The 22,904-nt window shown below is 47.0% G+C and overlaps 1 long non-coding RNA gene across 1 annotated transcript in view; it reads right to left on the bottom strand.

The window, feature by feature from the left end:
* The window catches only part of LOC309641218, a 146,734-nt gene that overhangs the window by 101,464 nt on the left and 22,366 nt on the right, over positions 1-22,904 (bottom strand). Inside the window, exon 3 of the long non-coding RNA XR_014252565.1 lies at positions 13,565-13,648. This is a non-coding gene — a long non-coding RNA (uncharacterized lncRNA). The remainder of the gene's footprint in view (positions 1-13,564; positions 13,649-22,904) is intronic.

Here is a 22,904-nt window from a genome sequence, read left to right as displayed (position 1 = left end):
GTGAAAGCTTATTACATGGGGAGAAGTATCAGAGGGATTTGAATACCATTAAAATATAATCAGGGCTCTTAAGCACATTGTTTTCATAGCCTGTGAAAACACAAACTTTTGTCGAAAAACATAAATAGCTGAATAGCCAATGTCAACTTTGAGAGGTGGCCGATGGGGCTGGAAGAACAATGGATAGGGATTTCGTCTCATCTGTCCTAAGCAAATCCGTGGATTTTCATTTCCCCACGTATAAAGTAGCTGTAACCGTTTCTGCCCTGCTTCTCCCATGAACTTCACGGCTACCATTTACTGAACACATATGATGGGCCAGACACCATCCTAGGAAGTTTCCATGCATTTATCATTTCCATTCATCTTGACAGTGCAAGGGCAGGTCATTATTATCTCAGTATGACAGAGGCCACAGAGAGTTGACATCACTTCCGGAGTTCAAAGGGCTATGTGGGGTAAAGCTACATTCTGAACCCAGAGCTGTGTTGCTTTAAAGCCTGTCAGCTGAAGCAGCCTTTGAGGGTCTGTAACTCCAAGGAAATGAACTTGGTAGATGCACACCTGACTGTGAAGCTCCTTGAACATCAGTCTGGAAGACACCTTGACAGAATCCACTCTTTTAATCCATGCCCTCTCCTGACCTAGGCAACTCTGCCGCCAAAATTAAGGATCCAAGTGTCCCAAGAAAGACAAAGGTTCTTAGCACTTGTCTCCCAGTTGGCAGGTGCCCAAAAAGAAATAGTCACGAGTGGGTGGAGTTGCAGAAAACCTTACCTCCCCCTTCCTTCCAGGAGCTTTCCACCACAACCCCCATCTCCATGGAGCCCAGGAATCCCGAATTAGCTCAACCTGCCTCCCAGCAGCTGGATGAGCCTAATTAAACCAAATTAATAATTTATTCAAGCAAAATGAGACATGCCAAGAATCTCCGGGGAGGCTGTAAAATGATAAAGCCGTCTTACTAGGAAAATGTGTCAACATCCCATGCAAACTCTTTGGCTCTGGGATAGAAGTGGGAGGCCCATCTGACATGAGTCACCTTCTGAGGCCGGCTCCTGGGTCCCATGCAGATGGGAGCATCTGCACCTCTCCAAGCGTGACATCACCTGTCCTGCCACACGCTCCTCTGCTGCCCTCCTCCTTTCCATCCTCTTCCTCCCCGATCCTTCTCCCCCTCTTCCCCTCCTCCTCCTCCTCCCCCCCTCTTCCTCTTCCTTCACCCTGACACATCATTAACCTAAACTTTCAAGATCACTCTCCCCCACCAGAAAGGAAAGCTGGATGACAAGCTAATATTTCCATGTCACACACTGAGTGGTTCTTACATAAAAATTAACAGGCGCTTGACAAAGTCATAATTACTAACTAATGGTGCATTATGCAATTTCCATAATTAGTCATGTTATTGATATTTCCTTCCGACCACAGAGCCGGTGAGGGAAACGGCTAGTCTGTGTGCAGGTTGTTAGGAAAAAACTTCTGGGAAACACTTCCCTTCGGACTCAGACACACACCCAGACCCGGCTCCCACCCTCCCGGGGGCCAGTCGCCACTGGAGCTGGTTTCTTTCTTCAGTGCAACAGGAACCAATCAGTCCATTACGTGCAACGGTCAATGTGAAGACGTTGAGGCTTGGCACTGGGACAGATTTCTCAACTATCTCAGCCATTTGAGGCCTAACACGAAGGCAGCGGTGGAAGTTGAAGATTTTTATAGAACTTTGCAAACAGCCTCTTCACCCGTGATACTCACAGCCATCCTCCTGGAGGTTGTAGCTGTTAACCCACTTTAACAGGTGGGAGGACTGAGGCTTGGAGAGGTGAAACAATATGCCCAAGTACACAGCGGGCATGTGCAAAGCTGGAATGCAAACGTACGTCTTCTGATTCAAAGCCTGGGAGGCTGTGCCGCGTGGTGGGGTCAGGCAGCGAGTTCAAACACTGGCTCTGTACTTCAACAGTTATGCTGTCTTCCAGAGAAAACTCTAATTCAGAAAGATACATGCGGGCTTCCCTGGTGGCACAGTGGTTAAGAACCCGCCTGCCAATGTAGGGGACACGGGTTCGAGCCCTGGTCCAGGAAGATCCCACATGCCGCGGAGCAACTAAGCCCAGGCGCCACAACTACTGAGCCTGCGCTCTAGAGCCCACGAGCCACAACTACTGAGCCTGCGTGGCACACCTACCGAAGCCCATGTGCCTAGAGCCCGTGCTCCGCAATGAGAAGCCACCAGAATGAGAAGTCCATGCCCTGCAATGAAGAGTAGCCTCCACTCGCCGCAACTAGAGAAAGCCCGTGCACAGCAACGAAGACCCAACAAAGCCAAAGATAAATAAAATAAATGAATAAATTTTTTTAAAAAAGATACATGCATCCCAGTGTTCATAGCAGCACTATTTACAATAGCTAAGACATGGAAGCAACCTAAGTGTCCATCGACAGGTGAATGGATAAAGAAGATATGGTACATACACACAATGGAATATTACTCAGCCATATAAAAGAACAAAATAATGCCATTTGCAGCAACATGGATGGACCTAGAGATTATCATACTAAGCGAAGTAAGTCAGAGAGAGAAATACAAATATCATATGATATCACTTATATGTAAATCTAAAATATGACACAGGATGACGTGAGAGAGTGGCACTGACATATATACACTACCAAATGTAAAATAGATAGCTAGTGGGAAGCAGCCGCATAGCACAGGGAGATCAGCTCGGTGCTTTGTGACCACCTAGAGGGGTGGGATAGGGAGGATGGGAGGGAGACGCAAGAGGGAGGAGATTTGGGGATATATGTATATGTATAGCTGATTCACTTTGTTATAAAGCAGAAACTAACATACCATTGTAAAGCAATTATACTCCAATAAAGATGTTAAAAAAAAAAGCTAAAAAAAATAAAGTATGACACAAATGAACTCATTTACCAAACAGAAACAGACTCACAGACATAGAAATCAAACTTATGGTTACCCAAGGGAAAGTGGGGAGAGGGATAAAATGGGATTAGCAGATGCACACTACTATATATAAAATAGATAAACAACAAGGATTTACTGTATAGCACAGGGAACTGTGTTCAATATCTTGTAACAAACTATAATGGAAAAAAGAATAAAAAAAAAAATAGACATATACATATATTATAGATATGTACAACACAACCAAATCTCTTTGCTGTACACCTAAAACTAACACAATCTTGTAAGTCAACTCCTCTTCAATTTAAAAAAAATGTGTTGCACTCCAAAGTGTTGAATCTGGGACCTGGACCAATGGACAGACGCTTCAGAGAAATAAATTTGGGTGCAAAAGACGGAAAAACAAACAAGCAGACCTGAACCAAAAGAAAACAGGCTTATACAGGAAGCAGTGAGAGTCCCGGCCCTGAAGGCATGAAAGCCAAGGCTGGGGAGCACTGAGCAGGGATATGGAGGGGAGCTGAGTATCAGAAGAAGTTCAAAAAAGATGACTTTAAGTAGGGTGGCCCTATGTCACAGCGTGCCCACAGCAGTCCCTGTTACCACGGTTGTCCCAGTGCAGTTGTTAACAGCACTCTTTTACTCCCCAGAAGTGTCCCAGAGTGGACCCCTAACTTTATACCCCTTTCAACCCTGAGAGTCTGATTCTCTTCCCTACCCTGTTGCCTCTCTCCCCGCTCTTCAGCTGCAGGACTTGTTTGAACATCACTTCCACAAGAAGCCCCACCCTGTGCCCCCAGACTAGGTGGGGGCCAGTTAGTTCCATCTGCCTGACAGACCTTCTCCTGTAAAACCAGCCTGAGTTTCCTTCTAGACGTCTACTGTCAGTCCTCAGGGAGTGGGCAGGGTGGGCACATGACTTGGCCTCTGACCATCCTCCTGACCACGGTAATCAGGGTAGGAACTGAGGGCACCACTTTGAGAGCCTGTGGAGAACAAAGCCCACACAGAGGCAAGCTGAGCTGAGAAGTGAAGCAGCGACTTCGTTCTAAAGCCACCATTAGAACACCTGGATTCAGCCATGCCTGAAGCCAACCTAACCCACCTTGTAAATTACCTGAACCAGCAGGGCCCTCTTTTCACTAATCCAGTCGAGTGGGGTTTCTGTCACTTGCAGAGGAGAGACACATGAATAGGTGGTGTCCTCAGAGTGCCCTGCATTTTTCCTGTGGCAGCTCTTGTCACCCTTGCTTGTAGGTCCAGACATCACATCTGACTCTCCCACCAAAACAAAAGTCTCATGAGAGCTTGATGCCTGCCTAAATCCTCCCAATCCATTGAGGAACATGGCCCACTCCCTCCCATCATTGGAGTCTCCACAAAGGTAACCTCCATGAAGAGACCTTCCTCGACCACCCTGCCTAAAATAGTTCCTCCCACGATGCCCTACTTCCCAGGCTATGTGGCGTCCCTTCAGAGCATCTCTCCTGTCCCTTTATAACATTTCACTGTAGGTGACATTTTTGTTAGCTTCATGTCTGTCTCCCCACGAGAATGTAAATTAATGTAACTGGCTTGGAGCAGGGACCCTGTTTCTTGGGTTCTCCACTGTATACACAATGCCTGGCACAGTGCAGCATCCAATAACCATGGTCAGTGAGTGAATGAACAGCACTGGCCTGGGAATTAGATAAGATAATGGATGCGAGAAGCTTAACAAAGTGCCTGGGTAAGGATAAGTGTTCAATAATCGTTAGCTGTTCTTTCTACCACCAATTCTACTGGAGTTATTCTTCCAGCATGTTAACCACACCTGGCCGTGTGTCACGCACAGTGAGACTGCTAACACATTAGAGCTAGAGCTAAGAGCTTTACACGTACTCTTTCCCTTAGCTTCACAGCCACCCCAGGAGGTAGGTATTATTATCATCCCCAGTTTACAGATAAGAAACTGAGGCACAGAGAGGTAAAGTAATGTGCCCAAGATCACACAGCTAAGTGGCAGAGCCAGGGTTGGAACCCAGGAAGTCTGGCACCAGCATCCATCACATCATCACTAATTAAACAGCCTGTATCTTGTGGAAATAAGTAAGACAGAATCTCTGCTCCCAGAGAGTGGGCCAGATACATAAAATAGAGTGCCCACCACACAGCTGTTTAATTAATTAATTAATTAGTAATTCATCGCATTTGTGAGGAGGGGAGCCACTCTGAGCCACAGAAGCCAAACTTACTGTCTCTTTTCCGTGAGATTTACCTTCACAGATTTACCTTCATTTAAGCTAAGAGGTCATTTTAAGCCATAATTTCAGCTTTTTGCAGTTCTGGAGGATTCAATGGAAGGGCAGGCTTACCTGAGATCTTTTCCTTCGAAGATTGGTGGGGGAAGATGTGGAGTGCAGGGAGGTAGGCAGAAGAGTGACTGTTGGATTATAGTCAAGATTATATTTGAAATAATTTATAAAATGTCACATAGAAAACGGTCCTTTAAATGGAGACCGATGCTCCTTCACGCTGCCATTTTTCTCCCCTCCACCCGTGAGAAGTGTTCTCTTTTTACTGTCTCTCCCCCTCCCACCTCTGAGCAGCGTACAGGCACATTTCAGAGGAGCCAAGAATTAAATCAAAATTACACTTCTCTCGCTGTCTCTCAAACAAGTAAGACGGTTCACTTCCATTGGCTCCTGGAGGCCAGGGGAGGGTTAATGATAATAATACTCTGTATTCATAGACCGCTGTGCGGCAGGGAGTGCCTGCAAAGATCATCCTGCAGCAGCCCGTATTATTAACTGGTAACTGGGCTCTCAGCCCTAAGTCATAGGCTGGAATGAGACCCCACAGGCTAGTGAGCACCAAAAGCTACGTCTAAAAATGGCTAGATCCAAGGGTTAGTGCTCTGTAAGAGCAGCCAGCATTTCCTTGGCCCCCACCCTCCATGCAGGCCCTTCCTCCTGACTGAAGATCTCGGTGCTTCACCTCTAAGATGAGCTCAACAAGGGGAAAGGCAGTTAGAGATGCTTTCTGCTGCTGGTAACAGAACATCTGACTAACACAAACAAACAAGGGGATTGCCAGAATCCACTCATTAGCTCAATGATGTCAGGGCAGTGTCTCTGCAATTCTCTCGTCCTTTCCCTCATGGTCATAAAATGGCTGCTACAGCTCCAGGCATCATACCCACATACCAGGCAGGATGAAAGGCAGAGGAGAGCAAAGACAACTCTACCTATCCCTTTTACCAGTAAAGCAAAAGCTTTCTTGGAAGCCTCACTTCACCTGCAACAAATTTCCACTTATATCTCATTGGCTAAAATAGGACCACATTAAAACACCTAGCTGTACTCTAGATTGACTAATCAAGGGAGAAAATGTTGGGAATGAGTGCCGGGTTAATCAGCTAGCAGTGTAAGGTAGTGGAAAGAGCACTGACCCAGGAGTCAGATGATCAGGCTCTTCTACCATCTGGGACTATGGTCTCAGTTTCCTTGCCTGTAAAATGGGAAGTATTGAACCAGATGATCTATAGCTCTGACACTGAGTCAGTTTATGACTTCTACAGAAACACCTGGGGCTGACATAGAAAGAGCCAAAAGGCTGTAATCCCCTGCTCCTTACTCTACCCTGAAATTGTAGCCCTAAGTGCTGGAGCCTCGTCTAGGAGGAAAGGAATTACAGCCATGGGGAAATCAAAGGAACTGGAGAGTCAAGACACTTGAGTTACCTTTCCTTGTTCAAACTGCTAACTGCCCAAGGGTTTGAGTGTGCTCAGTATAGAGTCTTCCAATCAAAAGTCATGTCACCTGAAATAATAGTAAATTAATAATGCCAAACATTGAATGAAACTTTACTAGGCACCAGACACTATGCTAAGAGCTTCACCTGCATTATCTCATCAAGTCCTAACAATCCCATAATGTAGGTGTTATTAACACACCTATTTGATAGATGAGTAAACTGAGGTCCCAAGTCATGCCCGTGCCCAACTTCACACAGCTATGAGGTGGAGGAGTTTGGGTTCAGACCCAGGGACTCGTACCTACAGCCCATGTTCTTTTTTTTTTTTTTTTTTTTTGTGGTTCTGACAATTTATTGGAAAAAAAACACATGTCACTCATTTACAGAGCCTGTGTCACTCCAAGTGCCCCAGGGGGATGCTGCTCTATTAGCTCGAAAGAGCAGCCCAGGTTCTTAACACAACCTAACATTTATCCTCTACCCATCCGTTATCCTGCTTATCCTCATTCCCATGGCAACCCTATGGGGGATGCATTGTCCTCGTCTTCTACAGATGAAAAAAGCGAGTCTCCAAGACGTTACATGATTGACCTAAAGTGACCAGCTGGTATGTGCTGGAGGGTGAATGGGAACACAGTGCTTGCCCTGAGCCTGAGCTGCGCCCTTGCCACGGTGCCCCGCTGTATGGGAGTGTGTCCGGGCAAGAGGCCCTGGGAGGCTCCTCGCCTTTGGATCTGTCCTTTGTAAGCCCTGCCAGAAAGCCAACCAGTGCTGACCCTGCTTGGCCTGGAATTTGCTAATTCCTGCTAATTCTGGAATTTGCATTATTAGTAATAGCCCGGGGAGGGGCATCCTTAGCTGTGCTGCTCCTTTGGAGGTTTCTGTGGCAGCCCGGGGGTGTTGGAAGAGCTGAGTCATGACAGGAGATTGACAAACACCGCAGCTCAACCTCTGCCTCAGCCGGCTGTCCTGGGGCTCAGGGTGGCCAGTGACGGGTGCGGGAGGGGAGACTGAGCCCCTCAGCCCCCGTCTCTGACCCTCAGTCCCTACAGGAGCAGAAGGCAGATCCCATGACAGCCGTGCCTTCCAGGAAGAGAAAACGCTGGTCTGAGGGATTCTGGAAGCCTGACCCTTCGGACCACAATTTACAGCTGTGCAGTGTGCAGATCCCCCTGCCACGAACGTGGTGGTCCTGCCAGCCCCCCCTGAGACCCCACAGCGGACCCACGCCCCAGCCATGCTCAGTTCCAAGGCGGAAGGGGGCGGGGGCGCTACATCTGAGGATGCGGCATCATCGGGGTGCCTTCAGGAGTCAAAAGGAAGCTCAGAAGGTCATGTCATGTCAGCAACCCCGCTTCCTTCAGTCCACACAGCCCCTTTGCTACAGCCAAGTAAAGAGGGGGCCCCCAGGGACTTCCCTGGTGGTCCAGTGGTTAAGATTCCGAGCCACCAATGCAAGAGGCACGGGTTCCATCCCTAGTAGTGGAACTAGGATCCCACATGCCGCACGGTACGGCCAAGAAAATATATATATTAAAAAAAAAGAGGGGGCCCCCAAACAAGGTGGGCACCTAGTAAGACCCCCCTGCCTGCCTCTCCCCTGGCCCAATACTCACGACTGCCAAATGTCTGGAGACCCCCCCAGGTCTATTCTCATCATGCCCTTTATGTCCATTTGCATCAGTCCCCAGGAGAAGCCCAGGACCCCTGGCACTCTCATCTCTGGACACACCCTCATTCGGTTCTACAGGTGGTGAGGCCAACCCTATTCCAGGAGCCCCCTTCCCTACTTTATTTTTCCCCACAGCCTTCATCCCCATCTGAAATTCTCTCTGTTTCATTTACTGATTTGTCCATTTTCCACCTCCCACATCTGAAAGTAAGTTCCGTGAGGGCAGGGATATCACCACCTTAGCCCCAGTATCTTGAAGGTCCTGATACACAGTCAGACATCTACAGACAGTTGTCAAACAAATGAATAATGAAGAATGAGTGCAGAAAAGGATGCCTAACTAAAAGCGGCTTGCAGAAATGTATTTTACATCACAAGAAGTGCAGAGGCAAATTGCTTCTGGGGTGGATAAATCGGCAGCTCCATGACATAAGGGATCCAGCTGGTTTCTCTGTGGTTCTCCTGGCTTTTCCATCACGCTTGCAAGATAGCTGTCCCAGCTCAAAGCATCACATCTTGATGTGACAATGTCCAAAGTCAGGAAGGAGCAGGTGTCCACCCTCTGCCCCTTTTTAAGGATGAAGGGAAATTTTCCCACAAGTCCCCAGCAGCCTCATGGGACAATCTGCATCACATGTTTATGCCTCAACCTACCATTGGCCAGGAGAATGGGATTACTGTCTTCAGCTTACACCAATCAGCATTCAGTTTCCACCCCCCAACTAGGGAGGGGCCCATGGAGTACCTGGGCACTCATTACCTGAACAAAGCCTGGATGCTCTAAGAAGAAAGGAGGTGGGAAGGAAATGACTATCGTGGAGGCTGTGCTGGGCATCTGCCATGGACGCCTTAATTTTAAATGCAGTCTCCTCCTTCATTATGCTTTTCACATGGGCAGAACACTTCACTGTTCCCCAATGCTTTACTGCCTCTTATTCTACTTTATCCCTCACAAAGCCCTCACGACGTAGGCATGGCAGATAGTGTTACCAATTCACAGAGGAGGAAACTGAGAACTAAAGAAACAAACATCTCCAAGTGGTGGCAAAACCAGAAGTGATTACCACGTGTGTTTGACACCCAAGTCGAGAATGCTCTTTCCATGGTGTCAGAGTGTCTTCCTGATGAAGGTTACTTTATATAGAAAGCTCCTTTCCTTGGGAGAACCTCAAATCAATCAATCAATCTCACTCTCTCTCTCTCCCCCTTCCATATATGTATATGTATAAGTATATGTATATGTATATGTATATTTGTAACATCATTACTTTCATTCCATGTAACCCCTATAAAACCAAGTGGCGGGACTTCCCTGGTGGCACAGTGGATTAGACTCCACGCTCCCAATGCAGGGGGCCCGGGGTTCGATCCCTGGTCAGGGAACTAGATCCCACATGCATGCCGCAACTAAGAGTTCGAATGCCACAACTAAGGAGCTGGTGAGCCGCAACTAAGGAGCCCGTGAGCTGCAACTAAGGAGCCCGCTGCCGCAACTAAGACCTGGTGCAACCAAATAAATAAATAAATATTTTACCAAAAAAAAAAAAGTGGCCTTAGGGTTCTACCGAGACCCAATATTGCATGTGACCCAGTATTGTATTCCAAACCAACAGTCTCTATGCTCTGGTTTTTTTCTTTTGAAAAGCAAGGTAAATCCTCAGCTGAAGAGCCTCACAAAACTTCTAAAGAAGGAAAGTCTATTTATAACGCACAACAAACATCTCACAACTCCTCTTTCCTCAACTCTCTCAATATCTCCCATGAACCACCCCCCAAAACCCTCTTCTCCCTTTCTCCAAACTTCCCTAAACTCTTCCCCCAATCAGTCCATCTTATCTTTCTTCCATCTTCTCACACCTTTCATGTGTATTCTTCTGGCTTTGAGCTGTATCTCTCTGCATTTCCTTCTCCACCCACATTAATCACTGCAGCCAGCCTGAGTGACTGTTTCTGCCCTGACCCATTATCTCAGCTCTACACGAGGGCCCAGGAATCAACCTGACACAGACAGAATCCCCTTGGCAGCCTGGGGAGGGAGGAGGATGTGCCCTATCACATGGTAACATTGTCCCCCATCCCAGTCACAAGTCAGAAGTTCAAAGAGCTTCTCACACCAGCACTGCCTCTAGCAGCACCCGATGAAGAAAGACACGGTGAACGAGAAAACGACCTTCCTCCCTATTCATGGCGCCTCTTCATGCTCTAAAAAGCAGTTTCCCTTTCAATTGTCTCACCCAATCTTTACAACAAGCCTGTGAGGTGGCTGTTATGCTCACCCCCCTTTTACAAATGAGGAAATGAAGAATCAGAGAAATAGAGTGGTTTGCCAAAGGACAGAGCCAGAAGGAGACCTACAACAGTTCTGGCACGTGGCTATTGCATAAATGAACGCCAACCTGAATGCATGGGTGGATGGATGGGCAGAGGGGTGAACGAACAACTTCAAAACCCATATATGTTTCACCACATCACACTGACCCCAAGACAAATGCTGCTTCTGGAAGCTTCCCCAACGATCTCTCCTCTGAATTTTCTTCTCAGGAATTCCAGAAACCATTCTGACAGTGGCACTAGATTCACCCTGTAGCCCTACATCAGGTCCCACCTGGGCCCCCATCCCTCGAGCCCTCCTCTCCCCACCACCAAGGCCATTTAGCAACCCTGCCCTGGCTGTGGGTTCAGACCCACTCAAGTCAGACAGAGTGAGGACTGAGCCTCAGCGGGATGGATTTAACCACTTGACACTCTAAGCGGGGTCCCCAGCCCAGCAGCACCAGCATCACCTGGGAGTTTGTTAGAAATGCAGAATCCCAGGCCCCACCTTAAATCACTTGAATACAAATCTGCGTTTTAACAAGATGCCCAGGAGACTCACAGGGTGACAGCAGCCTCAAGTCTTCTTTTAGGGTACGGCACCATGCTCTTGGCCTGACCCTTCCCTTGTGCCTCACTTCTGCAAGGAGAGCTTTGCCTTGTTTCCAAGAGAGATCCCTGCCTACATTCCACTTATGATAACTACGTCCCTTCATTGTTCCCAGTAAATGAATGTTTTGGGGGGGGGGCCTGCTTACCAGCCCCACTCTCTAAGGCTGAGAGCCCCAGTTTAAAATCTCACAGTCTTAGTACAAGGTAAAGCCTGTTCCCGTATGTCTATAGATCATGGATAGACTTTGAAATTAGAAAAACCTGTACTTGAATCCTGGATCCACTATTTAACTTGAAGTATACTGCAAACTCTCTAAGTCCTACCTATGAAATGAAGGCAGAAACCTCCACTGCAGGATTTTTATGAGTATTTCATGGATCACAGAAGAAAAAGCCATTGGCCCAAGATAGGCACTCAATAAATGTTAGTTCTGTTTCCCTGCCCCTGCCATAGATGGCTTTGTTAAACCTGCGGACGAACCTCTGTGGTCCTGACATTGTGAATCTGTAATTACTCCCCTAAATTTGTTAGGATGCTCTGGGCTACAGGTAGTAGAAGACCCAACTGGAAGTGACTTAGATGATAAGGAATTTATTATCTCACATAACAAGGAATCCAAAGAAGTCCAGGATTGGTAAATTCAGTGATTCAACACCTTGAAGGACCCAAGTGCTTGCTTGCTCTCTGCTCTACAATCTTCATCATGCCTTATGGGCCCAAGAAGGCTACATCATTTTCAGGCATCACACATCACATCCAGCAAAAAAGAAGTTTCCTATCATGTACTTTTTAAAATCTTTTCAGAACAACAGACAACAGGCCTCCTCTCAGTTCCCTGGGCCAAGACTGGCTCATACACCTATGCCTGAACTATTCCTCGGTTTGACCACTCAGGATCTCCTCCCTGGGGCTGAGTAAGGGCCCAGCGTCTAATGAAGCACATAGTTCCTCTGAGCAGGGAAATAAGGTAGGGGAAGCTGTTGGCTCATCAATCAATAGTATCTGCTACCCACCTGCTTCCCGGGGTGGGCCTTCCCTCCACCGCCTGCTGCAGTAAAGCGCCACCCAAGCCGATGGCCATGCTCTCAATGTGCCCATTCTGCCTACGGCACTGGTTCTCAAACTCACTTGCACCTTGGAATCTCTTGGAGAATTATTTTTTAAGTACCGATGCCTGGGTCTCCATCCCAGAGATTCTGATATTAATTGGTCCAAGGTGAGGCCTGAGCCTGGAGATGATTTAAATCTCCTAGAATAAGCTAATGTTTGAGAACCACTTGTCGGTTCCAGTGGTTCTCAACCATTAAGGCGCATCAGAGTTTCTGACTGAGCAGGTCTTGAGTGGAGCCTGAGGGCTTGCATTTCTACAAGTTCCCAGGGGATGCCAATGGCGCTGATCCAGGGACCACACTTTGAGAACCAATGGTCTAGATTACTGCATTTTAAACTTCAATGTGCATAGGAATCACTTGGAGAATCTTGTTTAAATGTAGATGCAGATCCAGTAGGTCTGGAATGGGGCCCGGGAGTCTGTATTTCCAACAAGATCCCAGATGATGCTTGCAGCCCAAACTGCATTGCAGGGTCTAGACCAGGGATCAGCAAACTAGGGCCCATGGGCCAAACCCAGCCCACTGCCTGTTTTTGTAAATAAAGTTTTATTAGAACACCACCTCACTCATTTATTTACACATTGGCTATGGCTGTTTTTGCAACAGTGGCAGAGCTGAGTCGTTGCAATAGAGAACACATGGGCAGCAAAGCCAAAAATATTTACTATCTGGTCCTTTGCCAGAAAAGTTTGCAGACCCCTGGTCTAGAACGATAACTGGTTCTCAAACTTGGCTGTACATTGGAATCAGCTTTGGAGTTATAAAAGCTACTGATCCTATTCCCAGAGATTCTAACGTAATCGGCATGGGGGGTTCAGTCTGGGCCTCCAGATTTCTATAAACTTCCCAAATGATTCTACTGTGCATTTGAGAAACGCAGGTCTCCCGGACACACCCCTAGCCCTGCAGCTGTGCCAGTCCTTACATCCTTCACTTTAGCTGGAATCTGCTTCCAGAAGAACTAGGCTTCTGCTTTTATCAGCTGCTTTAGTTAAACACGACAGCCAGCTGGGTCCTGAGCCGTGCCCCTCCCCAGGGGAGAATTTTGGAGGAGTTTCTGCTCCTTCCGATGTGTCAGGTTTTGCACGCTCGTTTGCAATAAATAAATGGACATTCCCACCCCTTCCCAGCTAAATTTTATTCAATATGCAAAAAAAAAAAAGTCCATCCTGCCCCCATCCTACCGAGAGAGTCACCGTTGTCTGGATTGAGCCATGGCATGAAGTCACACACCAGATGTGCTCCTCAAAACATGTGAATTGTCCTTCCTGGAAATAAGGAAAAGAGAGAGAATTACTGGTAACAGAAGGGGAGTTTTCAGGCCTCCCTTTCCAAAGGTAGTGTATACAAGCCGTCGGCAATGGGCTCCAATTAAAGTCCTTAGGAGTCCCCTGGTTAAAATATTTGCATATAGCACAGGGAGATCAGCTCGGTGCTTTGTGACCACCTAGAGGGGTGGGATAGGGAGGGTGGGAGGGAGGGAGACGCAAGAGGGAAGAGATATGGGGATATATGTATATGTATAACTGATTCACTTTGTTATAAAGCAGAAACTAACACACCATTGTAAAGCAATTATACTCCAATAAAGATGTTAAAAAAAAAAAAATTTGCATATAGCCCTTTAGTAAACCCCAGCTTTGCATATAGCCCTTTAGTAAACCCCAGCTTTAGAAGGAGAAATGTTGAAAGAAAAAAATCAAATGGGCACTGCAGATAAAGCAACTGAAGGTCACGAGGTTATTTCCCAATTTTACATCACAGATAATGACAGAACCAGATTTTGAGACCTAGTGACTCATTACATTGTGATGCACAGTCTTATAATGCATGTGTATTCTTTTTTTCATTTGAGTTAGAAAAAACTGTTCCAAAAGGTCCCAGCCCTGATCATTGGATGCCTGTTATCCTCGGATCCACGACGAGACAATACAGTGCTGGCTGCAGCTGTCAGCCAGAGGGAGAGAAAGTTCCTTCTAGCTCCTGCCAGGCTGAGGGAAGAGGCTTGATGTGCAGGTTCAATGTGTGAAAAAGGTCATACGCATCCCTCAGGTGGCGTGCAGTATTGCTTCGGCAGATACTGACCATCGCCTGCCTAAGCGTCATTCCTCCCTTCTCCCTTGCTAATAAAACGTCCGTTTCATTCAGGTGACAAAGTGCCCAGCTCAGGAGATAAACCATGACTGATTGGTCCAAACTAGTTGTACAATCTTATTTCCCTTTGCCAGGTATTAGGTCCGAGAATGGGCATTCGATCCAGTTCTGGAAAAAAAGATACTCAGAGGAGACAACCAGGTGCTTCTGGGAAAGCTATTTCTATCTAGTAAGAGAGAGACATCCTCTCCCTTACTGTTTGGTCACTGCAGTGAGGGCATGATCCTCAAAGCTGAGGCAACCATACTGCCCTCATGATAAAAGACGTTACCCAACACACAAGAATACTTGACAGAGCAGAAAGATAGGAAGATCTGGGTCCCTGATGACACCATTCAGTTGCTGAAACAACCCTGTAACTACCTAATTTCCTGTTAGGCAAACAATTAATCTCCTTGTGCTTTAAGCCACTGGTAGTTGAGTTTTCTATTACTAGCAACCAAACACATCTATATTAGTTATCTATTGCTGCATAAAATTACCACAAACTTAGCCATTGAAAACAATACGTATGTATGATCTCAGTTTCTGGAGGCCAGGAATCTGGGCACAGTATAGTTGGGTCTTATGCTTCAGGGCCCCTTAAGAGGCTGCAGGCAGGGTGTCTGCTGGGCCTGGGGTCTCATCTGAAAGGACTCTGGTTGTGAAAGGATTTGGTTCCCTGCTGGCTGTTGGCTGGAAGTCACCCTCAGTTCCCTGCCATCTGGGCCTCCCCAGAGGGCAGCTCACAACGTAGCCGCTGGCTTCATCAAAGCCAGCAGGAGAGAGATTCCACAAATATAACGGAAGCCAGCATCTTCCATAATCCAGTCACAGAAGTCTGCACCTTTGCCATATTCCACTGGGTAGAAGAAAGTCACAGGTCCTGCCCACTCACATAGAAGGATTTAGACATGGCAGGACTGCCAGGGGGTGGGCATTACTGGAGCCATCCTTCAGCCTGCCCACCATCCTTACTGATACATCTATTGATCGAATTCAGATTAAAATCCTCCCCTCCCACCTCACCTGGATCCTGAGTGAAACAACCTAACTCCTATAAAATACTTTTAAGGCACTTGGGAAATTTTGAATATAATCTATATATTAGATGATATGAAGAAAATAGTGTTAATTTTATTAGGTGTGCTAATAGCACTGTGATTCTATATAAGAAAATGACCTTTTTTTTTTCCTTTTATCGCCATGGTGTGCGGCTTGCGGGATCTTAGTTCGCCAACCAGGGATTGAACCCTGCCCCGGCAGTGAAAGCTCAGAGTCCTAACCTCTGGACCACCAGGGAATTCCTGAAAATGACCATTTTTTAGAAATACATAATAAAGTATGTTGGGATGAAATGCCATAGTGTCTGAGGTTTACTTTCAAGTATTTCAGCAGGGAAAAAGGAAAAGAAAAAGGATAGAGCAAATGTAACAAAAACACAGTAATTATTGATGAATATATGAGAAGTCATTGCACTATATCTCAATTTTTGAGTATGTTCAAGTTTTCTATAATCATTATTTTAAATCTGGCTATCCTTTTATGACCTCCATAAAGCTAAGAACTCCACATTAAACATAGAAGATTGAGCAAACTTGTGCTGAGAATACACGAGTGGCTCTGAGCTGATGTCCTCCAAGGTCTGTCCCTGCCTCCCTCTCCATCCTGCTGCTTTCTTACACATATGTTCTCACCCTGCCAACCGAAAACAACCTAGTTCCCCAAACAGACCACGATCCTTCATGCCCCCAGAAGCTTTTGCATTTCTGCACCTTTCCCTTGTGGTTTCTTCCAACACCTTCCTCAATGCCATCTATCTATCTGGTCTACCTCCAAAATTCAGCTCAAGTGTCAGATCTTCAGTGAGGACTTCCCTGACCCCATCTGCTATGTAGAATGGACCCTCCTTCTCTGGAGCTCCCACTGTGCCTTGTGCACTATAATGATAATTATAGTATGTATCACAATGTATTGGAATTATCTGTCTTCATATCCGATTTCCCCACCAGGCTAATGGCTTCTTGAGAATATAAGATTTCTCATTCATCTCTGTATCCAGTGATTAACACAGGACTTGGCACACGGTAAGTGCCAAACAAATGTTTGTTGAACAAATAAATGAGAGATCGAATGAATGAAAAAATCTATACATCCAATTGCAATGTATTGATCGGGTAGAGATGAGTCCTGGAAGAGCGTCAGCTCACTAAGTGATTTCTGCAACCCAGCCATGGCTCCCTCACCATCTGAGTCTCCCTTGGTCTAAATACGGGATCGTTGCAAATCCCAATACAGAAAAGACTCCAGGACACTGATATTAAGACAAAGCACCAAGCACAATTCCTTTATATGGCTCAGAAACAGGCACCAAAAACCATTTTTAAAGAGGAGCTGCAGAAATTGTCTTCAAATTGATCTTGGAAAGGATAGCTTCGTTGGCAGCTACCATTCTGTGCGGGCAGCGCTCAGAACAACAGGGCCATGGGCTAGGAAGGCAGATTTGGGCTCAACATCGAGAAGAACTTTCTTGAGGCAAGTTCCCCATTTTCTGAAGAAGTTCCCCATTTACCTAAAAGTGAACAGTTACTTACCAAGCACCTATGGTTCCAGGTGTTGGATTACTCCCAGGAACAGCACAGAAAGGTATGACATATAAGCCAAGGCAAAGTCTGGGTGATTCCAAGAATATTGCAGAGGGGGTCCTTTCAATCTAGACCCCCAGACATTGGACCAGATAATCTCTACAGTTCCCTCCAAATATCAGAGCTGTTTCTCTTGCCCTAATGCTCCTTTCCCAGTTATAAATTTCACATAGTGGCTTCTAGGGATCTTCTAGGGAGACTGGAGAAGATACTAAATATCTTCTATCAACGAATGTAAACTGAATCCTATCTCAACAAAGGGAGATAGAGGGAGGGAGGGAGGGGTGACGAAGGGAGGGAGGGAAAGAAGTGAGAACCTCAGGGATAAGAACCCAGACAGGCAGTCTGAGCAGAGCCACAGGGCAAGGGTGGAAGAGGGACAGAAATTAAGGCCACCGGCGTCATCCAGGTGAGAGATGACAATAAGAGTGGTGGACACAGGCCTGGGAAAAGCTGGGGGGAAAATGTAAACTTGAGAAAGCAAGAACCACGTGCCTCTGGTTTGCCATTACATTCAGAACTTGGCACATAAGAGAGAACACAAAATTGAATAAATATATAGTAATGGAAGTGGGTGGGAGGGGACAAAAGCAAGAGGGACATTATAGTTGGGATGATTGGGGTGAGGGGAGCTTTATGTATGTGAGAGATAGGAAGAGTACAAGAAATAAGGAGAAATGAGTATTAAGAAGTTTTGTTATGCCTTTTAATGTCAATTCTCTTTGTCATTTTCTCAAGAGGATTGCAATAAAAAATTAAGTTGCCTGTTCAACTACTTTTGGATTCTGGACTGATCATTCTTTGCATGAGATTCCTGTTGAAAACAGATAAAAAGTGGCCTACAGGGCTTCCCTGGTGGCGCAGTGGTGGAGAATCTGCCTGCCGATGCAGGGAACACGGGTTCGAGCCCTGGTCTGGGAAGATCCCACATGCCGCAGAGCAACTAGGCCCGTGAGCCACAACTACTGAGCCTGCGCGTCTGGAGCTTGTGCTCCGCAAAAAGAGAGGCCGTGACAGTGAGAGGCCCGCGCACTGTGATGAAGAGTGGCCCCCGCTCGCCACAACTAGAGAGAGCCCTTGCGCAGAAACGAAGACCCAACACAGCCAAAAAAAAATAAATTAATTAAAAAAAAAAAAGTGGCCTACAATTTATATGCGTGATGATGTTTTTAACATGATAGGAGACCAAAGCATTAGTCAATTGGCAATGATATCTTTGAGACGCCGGTCTTACGCAAAATGAGAACGCCACAGAATTAGCTCGACATACAGCAAACTTAAAAGTCACTCCTGAGGTTCACTGATCTACAGTCAACTTGTTGTCTGGTCTTGTTAGATTGTCCAAATTTCCTTTTTGTGTTTTTTTCATGCCCTAGCTAAGGAAGAAGGCAGGAGTGGAGAAAGGACCAATGAAAAGATTTGGTGTGTGTGGTTTTAACTGGCAGTGACAGGTCCAGCACCCTGAGATACAAAAGGCCCCAGTAGCTCATGCAGCATGGGTTGTCCAAAGCAGCAGGAGAGGAACTCTCGGATGGATTTGCAGCAGAAGTTAGATTCACTCTGACTTCCCAGCGGGTCAGTGGGCCACTGGATTGGATGACCTCTCCACTGGTGGGCATGGAAAATACTCTTGCCCTTGCATTGTTCTGGGAGCCAGATGCTGCTGGGAGCCGTCTCCTGCTCCATCATTCCACTAAGGAGCCACAGCCTTCAGCATTTTCTTCCACTTCAATGCAAAATATTACCTGAATTAATTCATGCAAAAGTCCCAAGAGTTAGCTATAATTGGCCTAATTTTATAGATCCCAGTGTCACACCGCTAGTAAACAGAGAAACATGATTCTCAGATCCAGTTTTCCAACGACTCTGTTATGGACTGAATGTTTGTGTTCTCCAAAATTCACATGTTGAAGCCCTAACCCCCAATGTGACTGTATTTGGAGATGGGGCCTTTAGGAGGGTAATTAAGGTTAAATTAGGTCATAAGGGTGGGGCCTTAATCCTATAGGACTAGTGTCCTTTGTAAGAAGAGGACGAGACACCAAGGATCTCTCCCTCTCTCTCTTTCTCTCTCTCTCGCTCTCTCTCTCTCTCTCCCTCCCTTCCTCTCTCTCTCTCTCTACCTCTCTCTCTCTCCCCTCCCCCCACCTGCACAGAGAAAAGCCCATGTGAGGATATAGCAAGAATGCAGCCATCTGCAAGCCAGCAAGAGAGCCCTCATTAAGAAACCAAATCAGCCAGAACCTTGATCATTGACTTCTAGCTTCCAGACCTGTGTGAAAATAATTGTTGTTCAAGCCACCAGTCTGTGGTTCATTGCTCTGGCAGCCCGAGCAGACTAAGACAGACACCAGCACCTTCTTAATGTGCCCCTGTCACCTGCCCCTCACTCTGAACTTTGCTCATCCTACTTCCCTGCACTTAGGTCCCTTTCCTGGCTCAGGTGCGCCAGCACCACTCAAATCTCTGAACAAGCATCACCCTCTCCAACAAAACGTTCCCAACCCTCCTTACGCTGGCCCTGTACAGATGTCAGTAATCAGGACAGCAACAAAAAGCATTTATTAAGCACTAAGTGTAACCAGGCACTCTGCCATGCATGTGTCATTTACTCCTCCCATCCACTATTTCTATCCACTTTATCAAATAGGCACTATTTCTATCCACTTTGCAGATGAGGAAACTGAGGGTAGGCACCTTGCCCAAGTTAAGTGGCAGGGCCCAGATTCGAACCCTGGCAGTCTGACTCCAGAGCTTGTGACTCTCCAGAGCAAGCTCCAGACCTTGCCCAATCTCATAGCACGTGAACACCTTATCACCTGCCCTGTTTATCACTTTGTCTCCTCCCACCAGACTGTGAGCTCGGCAGGGGCTGGGACCTTGTCGACCCATCTCGGCATCTCTATGCCTCCAATGCCCAGCACAACGCCTGGTGCATCCTGGGCCTCACAATGGCTTGGGAATGAATGAACAAATGAATGAATGAATGCCTCAGCCTCACACTGGTAGCCACCTGTCACAGAGATCAGAAAATCTGCAGTGCCTTTGACTGCGGTTGTTAACAAAGAACCTCAGTGTGGGATAATGAAAGTTACAGCGTGTGCCGTCTGTCCACACGGCCTCCCTCTGTCTCCATGCACACACGTCTGAGTGAACAGATAACTCACGCTGAGATTTACTTAAAAGGCATTTAACTCAGCTCGCACGTCTGCCAACCAAGCCTATTACTTGCAGTAATCTATTCCGTGCATTACCATTTTGATTTCCAGCGCGGAGAGATGGTGGTGGGTTGGTAGGGTTATTTTTCCCCCTCTCGCCAGTTGAGTTATTGTCTGCTTTTGTGGAATAAGTTGAGTCACCAGCACTCCAAAATGGGCAAAAATATTCTAGATGCTCTATGGGCAGCTGACAACATTACGGAAATATACAAAGTGTATGTCCAAGTTTACACGGATGGTGATGAGTTGTGAGGGATGTCGGGAGAAGGGAAGGGGTGGGGGGTGGCCTCAGGCAGAGAGACGCTCACAACTGCTTTTCCTCCTGCAGCGGGGTTCAGCCTCTAGGAAGGGAGTTTGGGAGGTGAAATGCCAAGAAGATTTCAGCTACGAGGATAAACAAGGGGGCTGATCGCTGGAAAAACCAGCTTGGGAAATAAAATAAAACCAGCCTAGTAGGGATGGTACTGGGGACATTGCTGGTACCCTGCTCATATTCCCTTAGATGGCTCTTACCTGTCCTGTGTGCCCATCACCCAGCTTCTAGGTGCTTTGATTCTCAAGGCTACACCTGTAAACTCTCTTTGGAAGCCTGCCCTTGGGCTACTGGAGTGACTTTGCAACTCTGCAGTCCACCTCCCACCTCCAATCTCCAACCCCGTCCCCCCACCCCCAAGACAGCTCTCAGCCAGTGACTGTCTGGTGTGACAGTACAAAAGCCCAGAGCCCAGAGCTCCGAGTGGGGACGTGTTCTGAGGTTTAATATCCACTCCAGAGCTTCCCATGGAACCAGACTGATGCTGGGGCTTCGCCTAAGGTCGCGCGGTTGCTAGGCTTCTTCCCCTTCCCTGTCCTCCTTTCCCAACTTGCTTACAGGTTTCTCCGGGGAGCATCTCCTTAATAAACCACGTGGACACAAAGGTTGGTCTCAGGATCTGCCTCTGGGAAAGGACCCAGGGTTTGCCAGTCAGGGGGCTTCTAACAACTGCAAGGGTCTGTGGGAGTGGACTGTGGGAAATCCAGGAGCTGATGAGGCAGAAGTGTCCAGGGGAACTGAATGGGAGTTGAGGGCAGCAGTGGGATCCCCAGAAAATCCATCTGGCGCCCGGAAGAGAAGGTCAGCTCCACTGAGCACGCCAAAGATCTGGAAGGCATGTGATGACACTACCAGGCAAACAAGAACTTTCCTGACCCCTTTTCCTCCTACCCTCCACATCCCCCTACCCAGTGCTCCACAACCCCAGAGGAGCCAGAAATAGCAGCTCTCAGTGGGAAAAAGAGAAGGACCATCCCCTTCCCAAGGCCAGAGCCCTATCTGCAGCCGGCCCAGCTGGATGGGGGAGGGAGGCATCCTACCTTGGAAACACACTGAAGTGCTGACTAATAGATTGGACTGTACATTCCAATTTCCGAACAAAGGTTCTGTTTTGTATCTTAAAGTGACCACAGGGGTTTCTCTTGCCTCAGCTGACCTGCGGAGCCATGAGGACACCAGAATTTTCCTCCAGGACCAGGGAAGGGACAACTCTTCTAAAGCCAGGGTTAGAGGGACAGGGAGAGACAATAATAAAGTGACTTTTAGAATTACACCTCACAAGTCCTGAATGTTCGACACACCAGTACACATATAATAGACATTTGCCATGGGTATTATTATTACCGTCTGTACTGTAATTGATTTGCTGCATATAATGGTTTCTTATGACCCTAAGACAGACACTTTGTCAATGGGAACACTCTGGTGAGAATAGAGACAGAAAGGTCAGTTAGGAGGCTGATGAGATGAGGGATGATGTAGCAAATGCCAGGATTGGCTACCTAAAGCCATTTGCATTCCCCTTTCCCCTGCCTCCCTCTCCTATAGAGCCTGGAAAGTGAAATACTCACCTCCCCAGATTCCCCTGAGACCCATGGGAGTCATGTGACATGGTTCTTGAGACGTAGATGGAAGACTCTAGAGAAGGGTCCCCTTCCCAAATAAAAAGACGAAGGCTCTCAATTAAAAGGAGTGATGGCCTAGAATGTGGAAGTGATGGTCAGAGAAGCAGCAGCTATCTTGTGACCATGAGAAGCAATGCCAACGCTGAGGATGGTGGAAGAGAAGAAGTAGGAGGAGCCAGGGTCTCTGACGACATCCTTGGGCTTCCGTTCCAATCCTGAACTGCCTGCCCCAAACTTCTTTTTGCATGTGATCAATACACTCTTTACCTTTTTAAGCCACTACAGCAGAGTTTCTTGGTACTCAGTCCTAGCTGATCTGAATGACGAGGGCTTGACCTAGAGAAGCTGTAGAGGGACAGAAGGGGGAATGTGGGTGATGCTTCAGAGATATAATTGTTAAGACTTGACACCTGATTGGACATGAGAGGAGGAGGGAATCAAGGATGAAAAGAGTGAGTGTCTTGCCCTAGATAAGGAATAGAGGAGTAGAAGTAGATTTTAGTGGACAGAGGTAAATCCTCATCATTTTAACAAGTTGCTAAGAACTGAATTGTGTCCCCCTAAAATTCATATGTTGAACCCTAATGTGA

The sequence above is a fragment of the Balaenoptera physalus genome, assembly GCF_965194825.1.
Source record: "Balaenoptera physalus genome assembly, chromosome: 13".
Taxonomy (NCBI): domain Eukaryota; kingdom Metazoa; phylum Chordata; class Mammalia; order Artiodactyla; family Balaenopteridae; genus Balaenoptera; species Balaenoptera physalus.
This window is presented reverse-complemented; position numbering and strand designations above follow the sequence as displayed.